Below are 26533 nucleotides of genomic sequence, written 5' to 3'. Positions count from 1 at the left end.
TTCTGGTAACATTACCTTGAACATCACTTGTATCTGATTGTGGTCATGATAAGATAGATCAAGATAAAGTAAATCCAGAAAGGTGTTGGTGGTGGTAAATAGGAAACTAAACCTGATATCTGAAGTTCAGCTTATTTTGGATGGGTTTATATACCCCTGAAAGAGCGTGTTTTCAGCTGGCATTTCTTTATCCCCAGCCATTACTAGACCTACCTGCAGGAATTGTGGCAAGGAATGTTTTTACACAATTAGAGTTACTGTAGGACACAGCTGGAAGCATTGCTAAGCTGACCTGATTTAGTGACAGTTCATATCTTGGTGACATCCTACCGTAGCATTCACTACTAAGTGTCCAAATACAGTAGCTGAGCAGGCAATTGGCTTAATAGATTGGGATTATATGATGCTTGAATGGAAAAGTCTACAACAGGGGTGTCACACTTGATTTCATTGAGGGCATTATCAAGGTTGTGTTTGATCTCAGGGGGCCGGCATGGGTGAGCCAGGGTGAGCATGGCCAGCTTGACATCACTTGTGTCAGGGGTGCTTGTGGTGGACCTAGTGCTGTGCCAGCAAAAAGAGGCAAAAATGGAGCTTGGGAGGGCCTTTTTCGCTGGCAGAGGGTTTCAGGAGGCCATCCCAGCTGAAAACGGAGCTCGGGAGCCTGTTTTCACTGGCAGAGGCAACCTGGGCCATTTCTCCACTGTTTCCAGGGCAGCCCTGCGGGCCAGATCTAAGCTCCCCATGGGCTGGATCTGGCCCACGGGCCTTGAGTTTGACACCCCTGGTCTACACTGATTGTGAACCGATGACTAGAAACACCAATGGAGGCATTGTTGTTGACCTTTAAAGCTCTAAATTATGTAGGACTAACTAAGGATCCACTCTCCTGTTATGCATCCAACTGGACATGAATAGGTGCAGAAAAGGCACTGACAAAGATGCCCCAGCTTGGCAGAAAGGAGCAAGTCTGTGCAAGGCTTGGCACCCCTCTCTCCCGATGCTTTTCCTTTAGAGAAGCAGCCAAGAGAACTCTCTCCAGTCAGGCGTTTAACTGTTAATTAATGCTTTTAACTTACACCTGCCCTTTTCATTTTCCAAGCCTGCTATTGATTATTGTCCCCTTTCTATGTTTAAATTGGGAAAAAAGGTAGAGTTTAAATCAAAGAACTAAATAATGCCATTATAGCCTGAACACACTAATATATCTAGCAGGAGCCAGTGACCCTTTTTTTTTTTTTTTGAGAAATGGGTACCACTGCGTGATTTTAAGATTTAAAATGAAAGGTAGCCAAAATTATTTCATATTCTCCTACTCTAATAACCCCCGAGGCCTCTCTTGCCAGAACACTCCAGTCTTGTGAGATTTGGCAGTCTCTGGGGATTTCAGATGCTAAAAACGAATGTTAATTGTTTACATGTTATTTTGAAATTGATTAGAGCTTTAGCTAAGCCTCTAGGCCAATATAAGAAAAAATTCAAAAGTGGATTTCCCCCAGTGTGTGAAATCTATCACAAAAGAATCTTTCTTGGAAGCAGTAGCAACCAATTAAAAAAAAAAATCCAATAAGGAATATTTGAGTTACAACAATGTAAGTATTTTCCCATGAATTGCTTTTCCCTTAATGTATTTTATTACATGTTTTATTATGCATTGGCATGTAATGCTATCTTAGCTTCCAATATTTAGATATTTATGGTGGAATTTTCAAATCTGAAAAAAATGTAAGTGTGTGGTTTTTGGAGGGGTTAGGGAGAGGGAAGGCTGGGAATAAAAGCATGTGGGAATTCTTTCTGCCCTGAATGCTAATAAACAACTAAATGAAAAATCTAAACCTATAAGAAACTAGACAACCTGTGTTCCACTGCTCACTCTTTCAGGGATACAGGTAGTCCTCGATTTACAACAGTTCATTTAGTGACAGTTTGAAGTTACAATGACACTGAAAAAAAGTGACTTATTTTTCACATTTACAACCTCTGCAGCATCCCCATGGTCATATAATTGAAATTTAGGCACTTGGAAACTGGTTTATATTTATGATGGGTTGCAGTGTCCCAGGGCTGTGTGATCACCTTTTGTGACCTTCAGACAAACAAGGTCAATGGAGAAGCCAGATCTTAACACTGGGTTATTTAATCTAACAACTACAGTCATTTGCTTAACAACTGTGGCAAGAAAGTTGGTAAAATGGGGAAAAATTCACTTAACAGATGTCTCCCTTAGCATCAGAAATTTTAGGCTCACTTCAGTGGTGGGATTCAAAATAATTTAAAACCAGTTCTGTGGGTGTGGTTTGGTGAGTGTGGCAGGGGAAGGATCCTGTAAAATCTCCATTCCCTCCCCACTCCTGGAGGAAGGTTACTGCAAAATCCCCATTTCCTCCCCACCCCACTAACCTGCTTTCCAGCTCCATTCTCCTATGCAGGGCAACCAAAGAAGACCCAGCTGATCAGCTGGGACTCGGGAGGCAGAGAATAGATGGGGGTGGGGCCTGTCAGAGGGGGCATTTGCCGGTTCTCTGAACTACTCAAAATTTCCGCTAATGGTTCTCCAGAACTGGTCAGAACCTGCTTTGGCTCACTTGCGATCATAAGGCGAGGACTTATATACCTGTACTTATCTAAACAGAGGAACAGAATGACCAAGGTCAAACAAAAGAGCAGTGGGAGCAGGAGTGACTTTTAGCTTCTGCCAACTTCCCCTTGTGGAATCTGGTAGGGAAGATTGGAAATCTCCCTTCCCCATCCCTGGAGGCAGGTAAGTGGCTGCTACTGGGTGGGGGAGAGAGCAAGGGATTGTAAGACTGTCTAGGAAACACTGAAAAATGAAGATCACATGACCACAGAGCAGCCCAGCAGCAGCCAATAGAACCAAAGCAGCCACAACTTCACCACAATTCATTCCCTTGGGAATAATTGGTCCTGGATCTTGGACACATTCTGTAAGTTAGCCCACTTGAGGTACCTCGGTTCACAAACTGTTGCCCTGTGATACACCATTTCAACCAAAGAATTTTTTCAACCATTTCAAGAGGTTTTTTTTTCTTAAGCATATAGATGGATATTAAAAGTTAGAGGTAAAACACTTTGAGGAAATAAATAGGGCTGTTTTCAAAGTACTCTAAACTTTTCATATACATAAGATTCAGGTCAATGAGATTCTTCGGTTGATAATACAGAAAGAGCATCTACTACATGATTTGTATACTCGTGCCTACTAACAGTGTTTCTTTCAGCAAACATTTGTAATAATGGCACCAGACTTTTTGGTGGTGCTGATTAATGATAATTTTACATACTTTTTAAATTAGTGTTCAATGGCTTTGTTGCTAGCACAGAAATATCAAGCCCCCTATTTTTCATAACAAGGAAGAAAAGATATTTCACATTTAGTCTTTCCTTTCCTTTCCTTTCCTTTCCTTTCCTTTCCTTTCCTTTCCTTTCCTCTCCTCTCCTCTCCTCTCCTCTCCTCCCCTCCCCTGCTTTCCCCTTCCCCAGCTTTTAATATACAGTAGGACTCTTCCACAAAGCTATTCAAAATCAGATCTACAACAAAGGGTATTGTTATTTCACACGAACTGAACATTTATTCATATTGGAAACTATAATGTAACAAGTCTACTTTCTCCCGATCTGTCTCCCTTCCACCACACTAATTTCTTCTCTCTCTCTCTCTTTTTTTATTCAAAGAGAGGTTCTGGAGAAGTCTTCCCCTGTCTCCAGCTTGCAGAATCTCATAAAATGAGGCAATTGAAATTCTCCAGGCACTGCTTGGCTTTAGGATGTAAATAATGTTCAGACACCAGTTTCCAGAAGCTCAGTAAAAGCATTAAAATTGCAGCTTAAAACTGTTCACTGGGCAGAGATGCTGGAGAGGGGGAGGAGAGAGATGGAAAAAGGAGAGAGGAAAATCAAAATGCAATTCAAGAAAAGATGAATGTTATTTCTACCTGCAATTTCTGGCTTGTAAAGCTTCTTGCCTGAATTACAAGCTTAAGCTCGCCTGAGCTCTTCCCCAATGAGGATTTATGTTCCAATTTACCACCCATTGGCCAAATCTTATAGATTCTTAGAAGATCGGCCATCACTCAGGAATGCAGGCAGGTGTGGGCCTAATGTTAGCACCTCAGCAGTCTAAAGAGGGGTCAGGGTGATCTGTAACCCAGTAGGCTATGCAAAGTCAGAATCATTAGCACCCAGGAAGGCTGTCCATAGAGCAAGCAAAGAGGGATGAGAGACAAAGAAGGCTGGGAGGAAGGAAAGAAAGAAAACTGATGTCAAGAAGAGCCTAGCAGCTGAGATAAACAAAACACTAGATGCCTGGATGCTGAGACACATAGCTGACACCAGAACAGGATCCAAGAGTAGATGCAATTGCCCATCTCACTCTGAATATTATGTGTGATAGGTCATTCTCATGCCATTTGTGTTCTTCCAACCCTCCTAAGAGAAGGAGAGAGAGAAAGATCACATACTCTGAAATAACTGCATACACACTTTGCAATATTTATGACTCGCATCAAGTGTGCATGAAGCTTGTAGAGCCTATTCTTGCCCTTTACTCAGGATGGAAATGAGTAGGAAATGGAAATTTAGGGTCAAGCTTAACGTCCCAATTGCTAGATCAAGATACAAATATGAGAAACAATGAGTCAAGGAGCAATCAAATCCAATTCCTCTGTTATATTTTTTGTGCGGACAATTGAAGACTATATTAGGGTTTAAAATATTAAAATATTCATACATGTATACTATATGTGTTGGTTAGTTCATACATTATTCATGCATTGCATTGCACAGTAATGTTACTCCATACATTACAATGCAGCTATGAGTCCTCTACCATTTGGAGATTACAGTCAAGGGAAAACAAAAATTAGGATTTTGAAAAAAGGCAGTCATGATCGGAGTAAGATGAGGGCTCCTATTAAATGGTGTTGTTCATAGAGTGGAAAGAGATTTCAAAGATCATCCAGTCCAACCCCTGCTATTTCAGGAAACCTGCTCTTAAAACATTCCTATTGGGTCATCTAGCCTCTATTTAATAATCTCTTGCAATGTAGGAAAGAAATGCTAACAGAAAGTCATTTCCCAAGTAGTCATAACTGTTGAACAACATGAGACATTGCTGGGTTGCTGCCAATGAACTATTATAATGTAGATAAATTTTAATGCTTCCTTGGCCTTTTGAGATAGCTTATAATATTCTTTATGAGCTCAGTGCTTATAGTTTCATCTTTAGACTCCAGTGTCTCCTTCTAACTAAACCAATGCTTCCCCAACATGCATCTGGGTGGAATAAACAATACTCTCTCTGTCTCTGTCTCTCTCTTTCTTTTTCTCTTTCTCTTTTTTTGCTAGCAGCTTAGCAATTGAAGAACGTATCTGGGATACTCTCATCCTGAATTAAGTTTACCTCCAACCAGGTTGTTTCTTAATTTTCTTCCAGAAATACAATTTCCGAAGGAAAGTACAAGCAGAAATGATGGGCATTACATGATAACCCTCTGAAATGCAAACAATTTCTTTTGCAAGGTCATGATTACACTCAATTGGCTTTATTCACAGTAGTTCTCTTCAGTAAAGTTACCTGAACAATGAATTTATCAATAGGAAACCTCAGCTGGAAAGCTGCGTATCAGGCGACACAAATGTTTCACTGCTCTGCATGCCTGAGAATGACTGTGAAAGCATTGTGAGCATTGATTTTGCAATTACAAATAAGCTTTAGTGAGCAGATGAATTCGCAGATGCAGAACTTGCAAATGAGGAGAGTTGACTTCATTTATAAACTCATGCACTGAGTGGATAACAGTGAAATATGTATATATTTCAAAACTATGTTTAGAGGGATTTAGTGTAGCAGCTTTATAATATGCCAGAAGATTGTTGCCTCTGCTTCAGTATTATTTATACCAGCTTGAATCGACCTGGAGTTCTTCAGGAAACCAAGGTGGCTACAGATGTAAGCAGGAATGGGCTTCAAAAATTTTAGCAACGGGTTCTCTACCCAGTTGTTGGGTGGGCATGGCCATGGTAGCCGTGGCCTTGTCGGCCTCCTGCACCATGGCAGGGAGGCTGTTTTTGCCCTTCCCGGGCTCCAAAGGGCCATTTCCGGCCTTCCTGAACTTCCAGGAGGCCTGTTTTTCACCCTCCCTGGGCTCCAGAGGCTTTCCTTGAGCCTCCAGGAGGGCAAAAACAGCCTCCCCCTGGCTCCATAGACCCTCTGGAGGCTAGAAATGGGCCCGTTTCTGGCCTTTTGGAGCCTATGGGAGGCCTATTTTTTGCCCTCCCCGAGCTCCCAGATGGGCCCTGCACTTACCTTGCATCCAAAACAGGCCATGTGGGGACTCCTGAGTGGGGCGGGGTTGGTGGGGCAGAGCCAGCCAGGGGTGGGATTTGCCAGTTCACCGAACCGGCCATAAAATTAGCTACGGGTTCATCTAAACCGGGGAGCCCACCCCTGAGTGTAAGTATACATAGAAGCACAGCTTGATAAAGTTTATGTTGTTATTTCTTACACCCCGAGCAATCTTATCAAATCTTATACATAGCTTCTCAGAAGTAAGTTCCACCGAATGCAGTGGGATATATATTTATTTGACTGGCTATAGGATTGCATCATTCTTCAAGTATTCCTATGGGGAAAACAATAAGATTTGTGCTCACACTGCACAAAGCTTACAATCTTTTTTTTTTTTTTTTGAATTTCCTGATTTTTCTCCCCGCTCCCCTTTTCCTCTGTACTGTGTGTGTCCTTTTAAGATTGAAGGCAGAGGTTGCTTTGTTTTATTATTCTATAAGCCTTTCTGGATACCTTAGGGGCTGAAGTGCAGGAAAGAAATGGCTTAAACAAATAATAAATATTTTAAAGTCAATAAATTGTTCCATAAATAAAAATATATGTCATGATTTCACTCACTTTAATGAATCTCAGCTAGTGGCTTGGTTCTGTGGATATTCTGTTATATATAATTTACACATAGTTCTAGGGATTTAAGGCCGTATGATCCATTATTATATTGTTTTATGGCAGGGAATTTCATGATCTCGTTGTTTTTAATTTGTGTATGTGTTTTGAGTTGATTGTAATTCCCAAATTTTGAGTAAAATTCTCCATATTTAAATGATTAATTCTTCAATCCCATTTTGTATTTGGAGCTTTAGATTTCTTGCTTTTTACTAATTTTTAACTATTATATTACTATCCCAAATTATTGAAAGGACCTACAGTTAATTTTGAAGAAATTTTTGGGTGTAGTTATTTCCCATACAAACATGAACACTTAATTCCTGGAGCATTACCATTACAAGCCTAATTTTCCTTTGAACTTTTTGTTTACTTGTTTTTACCTGAATCTCCAAAAGAGGACAATATATGTAGCTCAAGGTTGAATTGTGGAATCTTTGGTGCTCTCTGAGCTTGGGACAGGTATATTGTTAGGTTTGAGCAATGAGAGGCTGAACCAGAGCATGAGTGCAACAATACTTTATTATAACAATAAAGGGCTGACCGTGCTTGCCACGCCTGGAACTGGCTCGCAGCAATCAGCGACTGGTTGGACCCCGCAGCCTGCTTTTATAGCTGGCTGCTGGGGAGAACCAGCCAATGAGGAAAGGGGGAAGAACGCCCACTCAAAGTGAGTGGACCTGAGTGAGAACTCCTAGAGTTCTCAGGACATAACATATATAAATCTATTTTTTTAAAGGAACAGTGAGAAAAATGTACAGTTTAAGACAAACATAAATTATCATTTGCATTTGATGATGCCAAAGGCAAAGGAAATTCATTTCATTCAGACCCTTATTTGTTCTTTAAAGATTCTGGCAAATACTTTATAATTAAAGGAAATACCTCCAAGTTCTAGCAGGAAGCCCAGGAACACATAGGCAATATTTAGATGATATAACTGATGATGATATGACAATTCAAAATGCACAATTGTGTAGCTAATACAGCTAGTCCTCAACTTACGACCACAACATTTCTGTTGCTAAGTGAGACAGTTGTTAAGTGAGTTTTGTCTCATTTTATGACCTTTCTTGCCACAGTTGTTAAGTGAATTACTGCAGTTGTTAAGTTAATCACACAGTTGTTAGGTGAACCTGGCTTCCCCAATGACTTTGCTTGTCAGAAGGTCACAAAAGATAATCACATGACCCTGGGACACTGCAATCGTCATAAATATGAGTCAGTTGCCAAGCATCAGAATTTTGATCACATGACCCTGGGGATCCTGCTAAGTGTGAAATCTGGTCGTAAGTCACTTTTTTCACTTCCATCATTACTGTTGTGAGGACTACCTGTACTGAGCTTGACTCACCAATTTGCCTCACGAAGAGTTTTGAATAACATATTAACCATCCAAATGGAATAAGAATTATGGAGGCCTATTCCTGCATTGTTTCCCCTTAACTAATTGTCCCCTTTATCTCTTGTTAAATATCTATATGCTATTTTTATATTTTAATACTTTGTTATAAACTGCCCAGACCCCCTCTCTGAGTGAGATGGGCAGTTCAAAAATGTGAAAAATAAATAATTGAATACGCTCATAAATGAAACGAGAGCACAACACAACATCCCACTGCTGTTACTAAGGCCTAGCTTTGCCATCAATACTGTAAGAAGTATGTTAATCCTCTTGAAGAGTTATGGCTAATAGCTTTGTCTTCCCTTCATTAATTTATCTAATTCCCTTTTAAAGTCACCCAGATTGGTGGTTACCACATCTTGTGAATATGAATTCCATCGTTTAATCATGCTCTGTATTCACAAGGTCACAACAATTTTTGTTGATTCCCCCTGAAGTTCTTTTCCATGGGTTTTCTGTGGCAATGATGCTAGTTAGCCAAACAACTATTTTTCAAACAGCTGTGTGCAGGAATTTAAAAAAAAAACACAAATAGTCAGAATTACCATTGATGGTTGAATTGCAACTTTAGCCCTTGCCAGAATATTATCTGACCAAAAGCTTAATGAGCTTAGCAGAATGTGAGAGGCAGGCTACAGCCTGCACATAAATCATGCATTGGTTTTGTGGGTAGCACAAACCATGTCCAGATTTTCAGGCAAGAAGTACTTTGGGATGGTGCCAAAAGATTTATTGTAAAGCACAGATGTGACTTGGGGAGAAAAAAAAAAGTAATGCAAGTTCATTTAAACAAGAAGCAGAGTCAGTTGTACAGCTGCTGGACGCTTCCCCCATCTCCCGCACCAAGAAAAATATGCTATATAAAAGTTTGGCCTTGACAGTTTTCAACAGCATATTTGTTTTTAGCCTATCATATTGGATAGTTCAATATATTGATAACTCACAAAGAAAATTCATCAGGATCGACTCTAAGTATTTGTGAATAATAAAACGATAGCAGAAGAAATCTATGACAGACATGAATTAAATACTTGCTACTTGATTGACTTTGATGCTGTGAGCTAACCTGGGATAATATGGTATTAAGGGCTGGAATATAAGGTTTAAAAATAAAATAAATACATGGTATCTTATAGTAAAAAGTAAAATATCAAACCAATAAATGTTACAGCTGATGTTAATTTTTGATATGGCCTGGTCTTCAGAGACACATTAAAGGTTTGCGTCTCATGGTCATATAGTATTGTATTCAATGTGGAAAGGATGCAAGTTTTTTATTTATTTAATCTCTGTTCATTTTAATATTTAATGTTTTAATATTTTGTACCTTTGTTTTATGATGTAAGCCACCCAGAGTCGCTTGACATGGGTGCATGTAAGAGAGAGAGAGAGAGAGAGAGAGGGCAAGTACCAAGTATATGGAAGCAAATCCTTACAGTCCCTAGTTTTTAAAAATGAGACAACCACAGGTTCAAAAGCTGCTGTGAGATTAATTTTTCCACAATCAGTTAAATGTTTCTGTGGCTCTTCCAACTTCAGATAAAAAGATGAAGACAGCACCATTCTCCTTGCACTGGTTTCCATCCAAATGGCTTGTTGTGACCAGACATTTAAATAATAATAAGTCATACAATGCCAGAGATACATCCTGTTCCCATTGCTATTCATGACAGCACTAGATATCATCATGAGAAAACTCTTCTACAATAGGCATGGAATTGAATTTTCCAGGGACAATTAATCACCAACTTTGTCTACCCAGATGACATTGCAATGTTGCCCATGAAAGTAGGAACCATTGATATCCTCTGTGAATCAAGGAGGCAGCACAGCCATTTTGACTGGTCATTGGAAAAGACAAAAATACTGGCCACTGATGGCCCATCAGTAATTGTACAGCTAAATGGAGGATAATCAGAACAAAGAGCTCAAATCTTGCTCCATGGTAGAGGAAAAGAACATTGTCTCAACAGCCAAAGTGAAGAAATTAAATTGGTGGCTTTTTGGGTTTACTGATGTAATATTTATACTGGAAACTTTTATTATTATTACCACATACACCAAAATGCAAATATTGTAGTCACTGATATTACCAATGCTATCATATGTAGCTGAAACATAGAACTGGAAACCTTCTGATGCACTGTTTCCATGGGATGATTGGCATCACATTGATGGACTAAATGCGATTAAAACTATTTGTTAGCAATGTTGTCACAAGTCAATATTAGCTGGTGAAATTAAATATAAACAAAAAACTAGAAACTGAGATGATTTGGGTACAAAGCATCTATAACAACTTACCGGTTGTGAAATCATACTCAACTAATCTTGCGCTAGTAAGATCAAGTTCAAGACTTTTTTTGCATTTCATTAAATGAATTCTAATGAAAAAAATTACTGAGGTCTGTTCTAAAAAATGGTACAAATTGTTTTTATTTCTACAACTTTCTTACCTGTTCATATGAAGCCTTCTGACTTTCTTCTGAAAGAGGCAGAACACAGGCACATCATATGTGAACTCACACTAAGCTGAGATCAGCTCAACCTTGCTAGCTGAGAATTATGGGATATGTAGTTCCAGAAAATGCAGAAGATGGCAATTTGTAGGAGAGTCTAACAATTCTTTCCCCCGATTTCATATTGTTTGATTGTTTGATAAATGACTAATGGTACCTTTTCTTGAAGATAGATAGAATCACTGAACTTGACGATGTTACTGGTATGAAAAAAACACTGCCAAGAGAAAGATGTAAGAAAAATACACGCATGCCCCCAGGAAATCAGTTTACTCTTTTACATATTCAACAGATAATGGGATACTAGAGTTGTTGTGTTCCCTGACTAACTACAGTCCCCAATCTGGTCCACATTTCTGGCGGGAGCGCCAATCACTCCCATGGTTGATGCCGTTTGACAGCTGGCTATAAAAGAAGCTGTCAAATGGCATCAGCTATTGTTGCCAGCTAGGCGGCCAGCCCAGCCTGGGCAGCCGCAGCAACCCGTTATGCTTCAAATAAAGCAATGTTAGCCTTCAGTCCCGTGTCTGCCTTGTGTGTCCGCCGGCACCACAACACTGGCGACAAAGGTGGGATGCACAAATGAGAGGCAACCGGACTGAAACAGCCGAGCAAAGTCACTATTAAAAAAGAGCCAAAGCCGCTGAGAGCTGAAAGTCACGAGCTGCAGACGACCTCTGTGTGCATGAAGCTCAAAGCCTCCCTCGCTGAGGAGAAAAATGCCGCCCGCCAGGCACTGCCGCTGGCGCTACCGAGAGCGCAAAGCTCAAAGCCTCCCTCGCTGAGGAGACAGACGCCAGGCACTGCCGCTGGCGCTACCGAGAGCGCGAAGTTCAAAAACCCCCGAGAGCCGATCTATATGCCGAACGCCGAGACGAGCCGGTCTACCCCCTGAGAGCCAATCTATCCGCCGAAGGCCAAGACAAGCCGGTCTACCCCCCAAGAGCCGATCTATCCGCCGAAGGCCGAGACGAGCCGGTCTACTCCCCCGAGAGCCGATCTATCCGCCGAAAGCCGAGACAAGCCGGCCTACCCAGCCGTCGACAACGATCCCCAGCCAAGCGGCCCGGTCTACCTGTCAAACCCTGAGAGGCCGATCTACCCAGCAAACAAAGCGGATCCAGCCTGTCTGACAAACGCAAATGGTCCCGGTCTACTCAGCCAACGCCTACAGCCGGTCTACCAACGAAACACTTGGACTCCCGACCAAACGACCCGGTCTACCAACAAAATGCTATGGACTCCCGACCAAATGACCCGGTCTACCACTCCAGCTGTACGACATACCTGAAGCAAACCAAACGAGGAAAACCTACCTGGACCACCGCAGGCTCCTGCTGATCGGACTTGCACCCCTGCAGCTGCCTGGATGATTCCGGGGGCAAAGGACTCTACCCCAGCTGGGGATCCCCCGGGACTGGGGCCTATTTGCAGGTCTGCCCATGCCCCTAGCCAGGGGGAAGGGGTGTTGTGTTCCCTGACTAACTACAGTCCCCAATCTGGTCCACATTTCTGGTGGGAGCGCCAATCACTCCCATTGGTTGATGCCGTCTCACAGCTGGCTATAAAAGGAGCTGTCAACCGGCATTAGCTATTGTCACCAGCTGGGCGGGCAGCCTAGCCTGGGCAGCTGCAGCAACCCGTTATGCTTCGAATAAAGCAATGTTAGCCTTCAGTCCCGTGTCTGCCTCGTGTGTCCGCCGGCACCACAACAAGAGTCATGGTTTCTTTAGGGTGGTGAAGCCAATCAGGAAATTCATTCTGTGCAGTTCAAAGAAAGCCTTTTATTTCAGAAATCAAGTTTTGAAGGAAAATATGGCTAAAGAATGGATTGAGTGTGCTCAATTGAGTGCTGACTGGATAGTTCCCAACATGGTCGCCAAGAAAGTTCCCTATCTAGGATCCCTGTAACAAGCTTGTACTTAATGTTTCCTTCTGCGATTTTTTAAGTGGGATCTTCTGATCTGGTCTGGAAGAAGAATGAAAATAATTTTGCTGCCTTCTAGTGGTCATCTGGAATTTGCATTCTAGATAAAGTTGCCAAAACACAGGATGAGAAACAATTAGCTAATATCAATGGTAGTTCTGAAAGCATCTAGAACAAATGCTGAAGAATTCACTGAACCATACTTTGGTGTGACATGTATCTTCACCAATCATCTATCCCAACAGGATACAAAACTTGGGATGACTCTTAACTAAAAAGACACTGTGTACATGGCAGTTAATGGATGTCATCTAAAAATCCTTCCTCACATTGATCTGTTTATCAGAATAAAGTCAAGATGTGTATTTTTCTTACAAGATTCCCAAATATTTGTTAAAAGAAAGAAGCATTTGTTGTCTTACAAGGTCCTTTCTTGACCTACATAATGAGTGCTGCATGCCAATAACTCATCATGTGGAAGTACTTAAAATGGCCTCCACAATGTGACTCTTAAAATGGCCTCCATAATAGCTCTCTGGCCTATTATCTAGACTGTTCCAAGGGAGCAATAATGAGAAATTCTTGACAGGTATCAGAGGTCATATTCATTTAGGTATACACAGTGAAGTCACTTTGGAGGGAAGAAACTTTAGTCACTGGATTCAGAGAAGAAACCTCTAAGGAGACTCGTGTATTTTATTTCCTCAACTTTGAAAAATAGAATATCATTATTCCGTCTCTTCAGAGAGAGCCAATCAGAGGAGCAGATGGACCGAAGGAGAAATTGAGCAGAACATTTAAAAAGACCCCCAGCTGCTCCAATGTGAATTGCCTTTCTTTGAAAAAAACTTTTTTTTTACAAAAAGATAAATGGTTATAGTTTGTTCACTCAACGGCTAGCAAAAAGTAAAATAAATAAATAAATACAACAGAAAGGCAAAATTGAATAGTTGAGATAAAATACTAGCAATAACACAGATAAAAGAACCTATAAATGTGACCTACATTGCTATGATGGCACATTAATTACTTATGCAAGTGTATGTCTCACACACAAATACATGCTCATTTTTTTTTTCAGTTGCTTTGCTGCAGGGATGAGCTGGTGGCAGCAACACCATTCATGCTGAAGGAAGTAATTAAAAGCCAGCTTTTTTCTCCCTATCTTGCGAGAGCTGCCAGTCAACCCTGGGAAGAAAAGAATTACTAATAAAATATTAATATGTCCCTATTCTCTTTTATGTTATTTCCTCCTTCAACAAAGAAAAATAAAAAAGGAGAAAAACCAACATGCTTTGGCATGCCATATTTATTCTTGCTTGTCAATCAAAAAAGCAAGACAAACCCAGGAGACAAAATTGTAAGTAGATAAAAGAGAGGAACCAGGAGGGAATAGAAAATCATAGCCCATTGTGCCTGACCTCAGAGAGAATCTATCAAGGCATTATGGTGAGTGTTGTTGGGAAAAGGCTGCCTGGAAAAGTACCAATTGCACTCACATTTTTTTGAGGAGTGTAGGTCAAGGAGGAAAAGATTAATTTCTAATGCCAGTTGCTACATGTTGGCAATCACGATATAATCAGCTTGGGCTACGTTATATTTAAATAATCTAGACAGTTTCAAAAAGAGAAATGTGTGTCTAAAACATTAGTTTTAAGGCTCGCCAATATGATTAGCATGAATTTTGCCTCCAATTAGCTTGGTCTACATTCTACTATATAGCAACTTTGACATCCTGGATTCAGTAACGGGAGGAATCCTCAAAGCTTGCACTGGGTATTACATGCTCACATGTGTTATAGCTTTCCCTTTCCCTTGATCTTTCCCAAAAGTATAATTTCCCTTACTTCCTGCCTTTCTCCCTGACTGCTTCTTCTGCCCAATAGCAGAACACCATCATCCATGTAAGGAAATGAGTAAGAAGATGAGAAGAAACCATCAGGAAGATAGCAAGAGAAAGAAAGCTTCACAGATGACAAGGTAGAACGCGAAGAGCAGGAGCATCTCCTGGCCGGGAGAGCTAATACTACAGACCCAGTTAAATTGATTTGGACCATTTCCTTCTTAGGTATCATTAGTGTAATTAAGCTCCTGGAATTATGATTGCCTGTTCTGATGCTTATTGATGACCTAGGGCTAATGAAATGTATTGGAATCAGTGATGCTGAGGAAAATGTTCCGAGGGCACAGAAAGTAGATTGCATTATTTTCCCTCACTCTCTCCTAAGATGCAGGTCCATACTTAAGGAATCTACCAGTGACTAATCAATGCTGGTATGGTCATATGAATGTGCCTCCCAGAAAAAGGAATTTGAAACCATGGCTCTGCAGCAATTTCAATATGAGGAGCCAGTTTGGTCTAGTGGTTAAGGCACCAGGCTAGAAACCAGGTGTGAACTTTAGTTTCATCTTAGACATGAAAGTCAATTTGGGTCAATCATTCTTGCTCAGGCCAACCCCCTCTTAGGGTTGTTGTTGTTATGAAGAAAATAGGTGGAGGAAAGAATATTAGGTATGCTTACTGCCCTGAGTTATTCATCAAAAGAATAAAAATAAAATAAAGACAGAAAATACATGAATAAATAAAAAACAAATTGCTTCACTTTTTGATACATGAAGATTCAGCATAATTTTTTTAATTAGAGCAGAGAATGAGATCAGGCCGGTGTCATATGAGCAAGGGGGAAAAAAAAGAATGTGCTTATTTTCCCATTTTTAAAGGAAATAACTTGACTTTTCCCAAGCCAGTCTGAGGAAAACTGGGGTCATTTTAGCTGACAACCAAAACAATTTACAGACTTAAACATGCCTTTACTATTTTTCCGTCTCTCACTTCATTCTGTATTTTTCTTTCTCTTTCTCTGTTTATGCAATTTTTAAAGAAAAGATTAATCAGCTGGAGGTCTGCCTTTTATTGAACAAGCAGATAAAATGCTGCCTTCTGTGTCACTAACAATTGTCTTGCAGTGTGATTTATGACTCACAGGCAAGGCATCTGCAATGGTTCAAGTAATCGCTTGGTTACTATTCTACACTCATACTAATTCTGCTAAGCAATCCTTTTTCAGGATATTCACCAAGTTTAGAGTGAAATAAAATACAAAAAATATTCATATATTTGTAACCCTGCAATGGCAGTGAGCTTTAAACATAAATATAGAAAAAAAAAACACCCTTCTCTATATATTTCATCATCATTTTAGCCATTGTCTATCCACTGCAGGAGGAAGATTTCTTCCATATATTTCCAACCAATACGGTCCTGAGCTTTCTTTCACCAATTGGGCCCACGATACTTGCTGAAGTTGTCGATCCATCTTATTTTAGGTCTCTTTTGTGGATGCTTTTTATCAACATATGCCAGTGAGACTTGGACACTAAACTCACAATTGATTCAAAATCTACAAGTGGCACAAAGAGTCATGGAAAGATACATGTTTCCCATCACAAGACAAGAATGAAAGATAGATAGATAGATAGATAGATAGATAGATAGATAGATAGATAGATAGATAGATAGAGACAGACAGGCAGACAGACAGACAGATATTAATCAAACACCCTAAGCATGAAAAATTCAACTATTTGCTAGTATTTCCTGTCGCTTGATTCTACTAACAGGAAGGTACTGTATCTTATCTTCCTCTGTGTTCCTTTGTTGATTCTAACAGTTAATGCCTTACAGTTGATTTCTTTTCTGAATGTACATATATAATTTGCAAAATCTTGAAATCTCACAATAATTTGGATACTTGTGTCCCATTAAGCTTCTTTTACAACTCTGCCTTAAGTATAACTATTCATTTATTTCCAATTTTTAATTTACTTCAGGAAAAACTCTTGCAAACTTAACCTTGGTTTTATTTATTAATTATTTCTTTGATTTATATAGCTGTCCAAATCACAATAATGCCTGTGTCAAGACATTTAACATTTCAAAACAATACAAAAACACAATATAAAATGCATACAGCTGCGGACCCTGATCAGGCTAAATAAACAATAACCACACCACCGGTTCTGACTAACACTTCAACTGCCATGCTTAGGAATCCATTCAGGTCTTAAGAATCTTCTGGAAAGGCACACAACTAACTTAGCATTGGGGAAGCAGTGCTCCAGAGGGCAATTTTCAGTAACAGAAAAGACTTAATTCTTTTGGCACACTTAGTAAATCTTCAGAAAGAGGAGCCATGATCCTGAACTTTCTCCATTGCAGTGGAGTCCAAACAGTGCCACATTGGACGTGATGAAATTAATTTGTGTATCTGAGAAGACAGAGAGGTTCACTACAACCAGCTGGGTTGTCCATATGGATGAGAGTTCTCTGCCCAGCCATGACACATTGCAATGATCCATCTGGAATGTGATAAGAGTGAGGCATAACTCAAACTGTCATCAGCCCCAGATACTCTACAATGTCCTTGCCAGCTAGGGGTGAAAGAATGTATGCTTTGGCAATCCTTCGAAATCTTTCACAAATTTGTCACCTACCCTAACCCTATAAGCCTGTACGCTGATATTATTTACAGCATTGTTTAATACTGTTTGATTTAATCTAGAAGTTAGCAATTTTTTTAAAAGACTTGCTTAGGAATGAATGCCCTATTTAGTAACTGCTTTTATTAAATACTTCTTGGACTCAGTATGGCAGTGAGGCCAAAAGTAACTCCAAATCTATTTCAATTATTTTCATTTAATTATTTATAATTAGATCTCTTGCAGGAGCTCAAAGATTATACGTGGATTTAATAGGTAACTATCAGCACCCTGAATTGAACCTTGGAGGGATACCGGCAGCCAATTTCAACCATGAAGATAACCATGCTTCATGAATCTTGCATGACTGAATTGGAGAATGAAAAATGGCAGCAACACAATTGCCCCCCTCCCAACTCCAAGTCCATGCAATGGACTTTCTATGTTTGGTTTCAAATCTAATTTGGGTATCCAAAATGTAGGTAGTAGCATTATTCAAAATTTGTAATGTCCTTTTTCATTTAAATTTAATTTTCCAATGGTTTAAAAATGTCAAAGCCAGCTCAAGCTACCTTGAGCTTATTAACAATAATAACTCATTGAATCACCTTCATAAAAGGCTCACAGAAAAACATTTCCACCTTCTAGAAACAAGCAGATGGAAGGCATGTCTTGCTTGTAGATGCTCTTCCAGGTAACATTTGTTTGCCTTTCAATACACAGCTGCTGCCACCAACACAACTCATGCATGAATTTTATCACTTTGCTAATTTCCCCATCAGTCACAGTAGATATTGATTGTCCCCATTTAGAGATGCACACAGCATCTCCAAATGAAAAGTTATTTATAAAGCCCAGCATGGCATTTCATCCCTTAAAGAAATAATAAATGTGGTTTGTATTCTAAATTTGATAACTAAACTCAAAAATTCCGTCAACTGATGCTTGAAAGTTGTTTGGCTCTATAAATGTGTCAGCTGCTCATATTTATATAAATAAATATGATATATATATAACCAGTGTGAGATGGCTTGGGCTGAGAGACAATGACTGGCCCAAACCAGCCCATGAGCTTCTGTAGACCAGAACTTGATTTCTTTGGTGCTTGTCCAACACCTTAGAACTAAAGGGACTATTAGGCTGAAAGCCATAATTATGGCAAACTAAATATAGCTCTGAATAACAAGCATTATCTGCATCTTTTCCAATTGGGATTCAGGCATGATCATGGGAACCAACATCTTGGTTGCTATTTTGGAGGATCCAAGGTGTGCTCCTCCTTGTCCAACTGTGGGTTTCTCAATGGCATTCAATACCATTGACTATTATATTCTTTTAGGCTATTTGCAAGGACTTGGAGTTGGGAACTACTTGAAATCTCTTGCTCCTTCCAGAGTTGTTGTCTTGAATTGGTAGTGGAAGAGAGGTCAAGCACTTGGACACTCCATTATGGGTGCTTCAGCCTTGCTTCCCTTTTTAAAACACCTATACAAAGATGATGGAAGACATAATCTGTTGGTTTGGGGTTTAAAGGCTGTCAGTTTTCTGATGACACTCAAATGTACATCTTTTTTACCAGGCCAAGGAAGAAAGGACCTTTGAAAGGTCTTAATGTGGATGACTGGTGGAGATTGCCCCGTAAGAAATACTTATTGTTTATACAACTAGGGATTGTTGACACAAAAATAAGATTGGCACCCACTTTGACACTCTTCTGCAAGGCCCTAAAGACCTGGTTTTGCCCCACAGGCCTGGGGACCCCAGAGTGGAAGGAATCCCATGAAGTGGCTTATTTGACTGATTGTTGTTACTGGGGGAGAGGGTTTATCAGTTTTTTATTTTTTTCATACGAGATTTTTACCTTTTGTAAGTCAAAGTCACTGAGAATGAGTTGGGTGTCCATATAAATTTTAATAATGGGGATGAGGCTTAGCCAGACTAAGACCCTGAAGCCTTCAGGGAAACGTGGAAGTTAAGGTCCATTGTGCTATAAAAGCCAATTTAAGTTTTATTCGATTACATCCAGGGAAGGTATTCTGGGAAATCCTTTTTCCATTAAAGAATAATTTTAGGCAAGGACTTGCAATCAGGTTGTTTAACTTATTTGAAATTGTGTGCTGGTAAGCTTTATTGACCAACCCCTTGATAGTTTCTGGTAATTGTCTCCAAAACCTTTTGCTGCTGAAGTTTATTAGATTTGTGCAAAGCAGCTTTAGTTCTACTTTTGTTCCATTTTAGGGTCCATGAGGCACAGGCCTCACACAATATGGAATTGTGCCTAGTTTGTTGTGAGAGATTGATGCTTCAGGTGCTGTTTATAACCACCACAAGTACTTTTCCCCATCATAGCTGGTTTTCCAGAAGACCGCTTTTAAATAAAAAATAATACATTTACTCTGTTTACAGAGGTGGGCTATTCTGTCTGGTGATGTGTCTCAAAAACACAAGACCTCTATGATATTTATTTTCATTTTTCATAGTTTGTTGCAAATTTGGCCAGATGTTTAGACTGGATTTGACATTTTTAACAACCTATTGAGGCCATATAAGGACCTGGGACAGGCAGAAATCGTTGTTTGATTGTGTTAAAGATATTGCTTGAGGATATTATGGTTATATTCCCATTTTCGTTATTATTATAACTATTTTTAATTATTTTGTTGTTGTTGTATGTCTGTATATGCCTTCAAACGAGTGTTAATTCTGGCTGAAGATCTGGACAAGTCCCTGCAACTTTGGAGCTGATAATATTTTCAGAAGTGGTTTGCCTTTGCTTGCTTCCGAGAGCTGCAAGAGAAGGTCACCTAGCTCACTTTGTGGCCTCAGGTAGAACTAGAACTCCCAGTTTCTACTGGATACCTTAAACACTACGCAACTCTACACAGATGCCATGACTCTCTACCATGGCAGGAAGGCATAGTTAAAGAGTGGACTGTACCAGTGTGGGTTTGGTCATTTCCATACTGTTGGAGATGTAAGCTAGTAGATGGAACATACTACCATATGTGGTGGCAATGCCCTAAAGCCAAAAGTACTGGGGAAAATGAGGACATGGATAAGAGAAATTACAGGGTACAATGTTGAATTCAAGCCAGAAAACTTCTTACTGAAGATGATTAAAGGAAATCTGGAGAAACCCACCCAATATGTCATTCAACATATAACAGGAGTGAGAATCAATTATGCCCCAAACTGGAAAGTAGATGACATACCTTCTGAAACCATGGTAATTAAAATACTTGAGTGTGCCTAGATGGATAGGCTTACGAGAAAACTAAAAGGAAAAGAGGAGTTGGAGATTTATGAAATCTGGGAAATGTTATATATATGGTTAGAAAAAAGGAATAAGATTTGATATGAATTAGAATTGTAAATAAAATGTATTTTATTTATGTAATTGTAATGCTTGACACAGTACCATTAAAATGTAAATACACATGTATTTTGAAAATAAATAATTTTTTTTTAAAAAAGTGTGGACTCTACCAAAGGAGTTTTGTACGAGAAACATTCTGATTAAAGTCAAGCTCAATTAAAGTAGTTTTAGCCTTCCTTTGGAGTTGATTTCATGGTCTTTATCTATTGTCTTCCAGTCTTCTCATTGTGCTATACCTCTTCCTCTTTCTTGCATTTCAGTGAATTAGGGAATGTTACTCTGAGTCACTTCCAAATTGAATATTCTGGACTTTTTTTTAAAAAAATGTTTTAATTCCTTTTTCTTAGGCCTTTGTATACCTCTGTCAAAGTCATCTTCTTTATTCTGTATGTCATCAAATAATAGTCATGTCATGTTGCTAATATACAGTATTTACCTGTGACTGTTTGAAAAAATACATTTATTGATACGTGAATTTGTATGCTGCCTGCTTTAGAGAGGTTAGGTGGCCTCATTGTCAAAACATTAGAAGAAATAAAAATAAAAGTAAAATGAAAGACAGACAGATTAAACTCAGTCCATTCTGAGTAGGTGTGTCCAGCTTTATAGCACCTAATACTTGGAGCTGCCAGCAGTCAGGAATGGATAGCAGCAGGAGGATGCAGGATATATATTCATCGATCAATCCTGGTCTACAAAAAACAATATTACAGTGCACAAGACTTATTTTCACTGGTGAAAATTAACTGCTAATAAGAGGCAGTGCAGAACTGCTGAATCATGTTTTCCTAACAATATCAGCGGTCCTGCAGATATAAGTTCTCCAAATACTTAGACTTCAGGGATGCTTAGGCTTGTTCACATCTGTTGGCAAGTGATGGAAATTATCCTATAATTTTAAAAAATGCTGTATTGTCAGTGGTCCTGAACACATCAAAATGCTACATAACATGCTAAATTTACAATATTAAATACCTTACAACCCAGTTTAAAAAGAAAAAAAAAGCAGTAAGTGATCATAGCAGAGTGGGTATTCAGCAGGTTCTGACCAGTTCTAGAGAACCGGTAGCAGAAATTTTCAGTAGTGTGGTTAGGAGAACCGGCAAATACCACCTCTGACTGGCCCTGCCCACAACTATTCTCTGCCTCCAAGGCCCGGCTAATCCGCTGGGTCTTCTTTTGTTGCCCTGCACAGGAGAACGGAGCTGGAAAGCAGGTTAGTGGGGTGGGGAGGGAATGGGGATTTTGCAGTAACCTTCCCCACCATGCTCACCAAGCCAAGCCATGCCTCCAGAACCAGTAGTAAAAATAGTTGAATTCTACCACTGGATCACAGGGGTTGTCTTATTCTTTTTCTAGTTATATTCTCCTCAGATCAGAAGCAGGGTCTCATAAACAGAGTTTTGGTATGGATACAGAATGAAAGAAATTACTGGAATGGAATTGGCCCCTTAAGTTTCCCCCAAATATATATTTTATATTCTGTAGCTTTCAGACGGAAGAAATTACTGAATGGTTTCACTCATAGCATTAAGCCTTGGAATCAATATGTTTTGAATATTTTTCATACTATTATAAAAGTATTTGTTATGGCAGTTGAAGGAAGTGTCTTAAATACTTTAAAAGTTAATGAATTCATTATTCCTTAACCTTTTATGGAGTAGATTGGCTTTCAAAAATGGATAATATATGTTTTTCATTCTTTAGATTTCTTAGGCTATAGACTGGTCACATTACATATTTTTCAAAGTGACTTTTTTGTTCTCATATTGTATTCTTTTCTGAAGTGTTTTGAGAATGATGCATTTTTAAATTTTAACTTGTCTCAATTCTGGTCCAAATCAGCAGCATTAAATTTCCTACTCCAAGGGCATGGCCTAGTGATGATATATTTCAAAGCCGAAAGGTTTCTTTAAAACTTCTCTGCTCAGAATTGCCTGTTAAAGGTTAGAGCAGATATTCTAGCAAAGGAGTGGGATATGGGAAGTTAGAAGAATTTGTTCCCAAAACATTACACACGTGAGAAAATTAGGCTTGCGCTCTCCTTGCCGCTTTAACGCTCTTCCTGTCCTACTTAAAGATTTTTAAGGTCTTTACATTATTGTGAAGAAGGGAGGAAAGAAGGATGGATCCCCTCCTCATAAATTAGAATGATTGGGAGCTGTATCCAATGTTTTCTTTAGATATGTCTTCACCTGTCTGTGAAAATGATATCCTCTCAGACACCCATCCAGTACAGTAGCTAAAGAAAGTGACAAGAATAAACCTCATCCAATTACCTTTGGATCTCTCTCTCTCTTTCTTCCTCTCTCTCCCCCCTTCCCTCCCTCTCCCCCTCCCCCTCCCTCTTCCCCCCCAACCCCCCCCTCTCTCCATATAGTAACCATTTTGTGGGAGAACACAGAGATTGCTTTTATAATTCAAGCTTTGCATCTAGTCCAAAATGATTGCTTAGCTCTGTCCTACTCTATTTGTTTAGGCTTGAACTGGGATTTAATTAACATAGCAAAAATGGAAAGATTATGCCATCACTAATAGCTGCTGTTGCATTGAGTCATTTTGCTTATATTCACTTTATTTGGCGTTACCACAAATAATTCCTTGTAGTCCTATAATGTCTATTCAGAAATTAGTCCCACGGAGATCAGTGAGCCTTTACACTTCCGTAAATGGTATAGGGATTTACATTTTTGGCATAATTTTTTTTTCAACAGTTGCTAAGTAAGCCAAGATTTCATTCTTGTATTTATGTATAACATAAACAAATATGCACAGAGTCCCATTTTATGAAACTCCCTGTGCCAAGTATATCTGTCACTTATTGCATTTATTGCAAAAAAATTCTAGGAACTGCGCATGAAAATTTCATGCCTCCAGGTGCTCCATGGATTATTCATGAAGCTATTGGAGCTGTCACCACGGGAGCCAATCAGCTACAACGTATTTAGCATATTAATGCCTCTTTTTTTTATTTAGTGCATGAGAAGTTCTATCACACCACCTGGAACGCAAGCACAAACCGCTGCTGACTCCAGGAGCTTGGTAATATGAAATCAGGAATGTGGGATCTTTTACGGAGGAAAGAAGAAAAAAAATCCACTCCACACGTGCATCTGAATTTTCCTTCCTAAGCAACGTCTTCCAACTGAAATGTAAACCTCCTGAAGATTTGTTTTCATAATAATGCTTCCTCTCTCTTTTTTTAATCTGTCGGGAGCTTCGGCTCATTACATGCTCTGTCCTATCACCTTGGCACATTCTTGGGGAAGATTTTAATAGGCAAGCCGTATGATTTGTCACAGGCATTACATCAGAATGATTTAATACACTGAGGGCAAGATTGGATGTCAGGTCCAGCTGCTAATGCACTTTCTTCAGCAGGTTCATTGGATGGGCTTCAAGAAACAATTCCTAAAATGATCGCCACTCATTCGGCGGCAGGTCTGCCTAGAGGGAGGCAGGACCAGGCCAAGAACTTGTTTTGCCTAGGATTTAGGCAGGGTTTCTCCTCACCCAACGTGGAGAACAAACAAGAATGGCTGCTGTACAGGAAGCAGTGGACTTCAAAGGCTTGGAACGATATATCTAATGTCATGTTAAACATTCACAGAGTTGTCAGGAAGTGTTTATTTTATGTATATATACACACACACAACACAGGGCATTCAAACTGAGCTTTGTGAAATTGAGCCAGGGAGAATCTCTTCTTCTCCAGACAAACAGGAGTGGGATACCACATGGCAGCAATATGCAGGATGTTTGGTCGAGAGGTCACGTCTATATGCTTCTGAGATGAATTCATTTCTGCCTATCCTCTAAAAGCCTCATCACCAATGAGGTCATGTGACTCGGGGGTTAAAGCTTTGGCCTTTCGCCACTCCATCACGAAGCTCACGCTCCTTCTCAATCGAAACCTACCTCATGGGGTCTTAGATATAGGCATAAAATAATGAGAAAACTCCCCCTCTCAAGAAAAGTATACTGCTTTGAGCTCCTGCAAAAATACTGTTATAGAGGCAATGATAAACAAATACAGGTAGGCCTCGGCTTACAACAGTTCAATTAGTGACCGTTCAAAGTTACGACAGCACTGAAAAAAGTGACTTGTGGTCATTTTTCACACTTAATGATTGTTGCGATATCCCAGTGGTCATGTGATTAAAATATGGATGCTTGGCAACCAACTCTCATTTATGACGGTTTCAGTGGCCTGGGGTAATGTGATCACCTTTTGTGGCCATCTGACAAGCAAAGCCAATGCGGAAACTGAATTCACTTAACAGCTGTGTTGCTAATTTACCAAGTGCAGTGATTCACTTAATAACAGTGGCAAGAAAGGTGATACTGTAAAATGGGGCAAAATTCATTCTCACTTAGCAACAGATATTTTGGGCTCAATTGTGGTCGTAGGTCAAGGACTACCTATACCTAGGAAACCAGCAGGAGTCTCCTGTTTAGAAAACTTGGTGGATAGTCTTTGAAGAAACAATGTATGATCCACTATGAAGAGATCCAGAACAGTCATTGTAAATTAGACAAAGTTTCTTCTTTCATTTTTCAGTCCTGACATGACCCAGATGGATCCTAAAACAGATTTGTTTCTCTCTCTCTCCCTCCCTCCCCTGCCCTCTGCAGTCTGCCAATTAGAATAACAAAGCTATGACACCTCAAGGCAATTATAAAAATTACTAATAAAGATGAAATGATTTCAGCAATTGGAAATAATAAAGATCATTGACACCAATAAGTGCTGAAAATGATTAAAATTGAAATTCTAGAACAGTGTACCTATTTTCTCTACATCTGTACTATGTATTCAATTGATAGTCTTCAGATAGTAGTATCCAATAAGGAAGAAAGAAGAGTAATCCAACTACTTACCTTGCTTATCTGAAAAGGGCCTGAATTTAGTTTTGATAAAGAAAGATCTTACAACAAAAGGCTGCAAGATATATTGCTTTTTAAAAAACATGATTACACCCTTTAGGTTTAAAAAACAAAGTAAGAAATGACTTAATGCCAAGCAGTGTGCCTAATTCCAGTACCAATTGTTTTTCTAGAGATGGCTGTAGTCCTCACAGATACTTTTTTTGAGCATCTTTAAGTTAGTACTTGAAAAATGTGTATATATGGTACAAATGGTTGCATAAAAAGGAAGTAAAGATGTCTAGTGAAAGCGATTAAACAAACAACAAGGGAAAATGGAAATAAGAATAAATGTATATATAGCTATGTATATATGTAAAGTAAGATAATTAAACAAATATTGTATTATAATTGTAATAATAACCAAAAAAAGTAAGGATCTAGGAAACAAGTTATAGGTTTACTTGTAACAAATGACTTTAATTGACACTTAGAAATGTACACTGCTATGAAAAATGTGAGAACATGTTTCTTTTTGTAAAATATATTCTTCTTTTTTTTTGAAACTTTCAATAAACATATTTTTTTTTAAAGAAAAATGTGTATGTTTAATGCTTTCTGGATCCAAATATGTGATTTGACATTTGGAGTTCAAATGTCACCTCAACATGTTATGCAAATTCTAGGTCAAGTTATCTTTTTTAAAACAGAGAGTTCTGGGATTGAGCAGACCTACCATAAATGTCTCCAAAAATCCATCTATACACATCATCCCTAGACAATTACTGCACCCACATCTACAGAAATTTTGCAACCTTCTTTTGGGTAGTTGCTGCCTGAATAATATACGATGTCTGATTTCAGTATTTGAAAAACAGAAATGGAAATACTGGTTGATGCTTCATTCCAGGGCATTGAAATTCCCATTTGGCTAGTTTCTCTGCATCCACAGGATCAATAATATTCTCGGCCTAACAGCATTTTCAAA

The sequence above is a fragment of the Pseudonaja textilis genome, chromosome 1, assembly GCF_049901715.1.
Source record: "Pseudonaja textilis isolate UNSWEBS1 chromosome 1, rPseTex1.2, whole genome shotgun sequence".
Classification (NCBI taxonomy): Eukaryota; Metazoa; Chordata; class Lepidosauria; order Squamata; family Elapidae; genus Pseudonaja; species Pseudonaja textilis.
The sequence above is the reverse complement of the archived record's forward strand: the minus strand, read 5'-3'. Positions refer to the sequence as shown.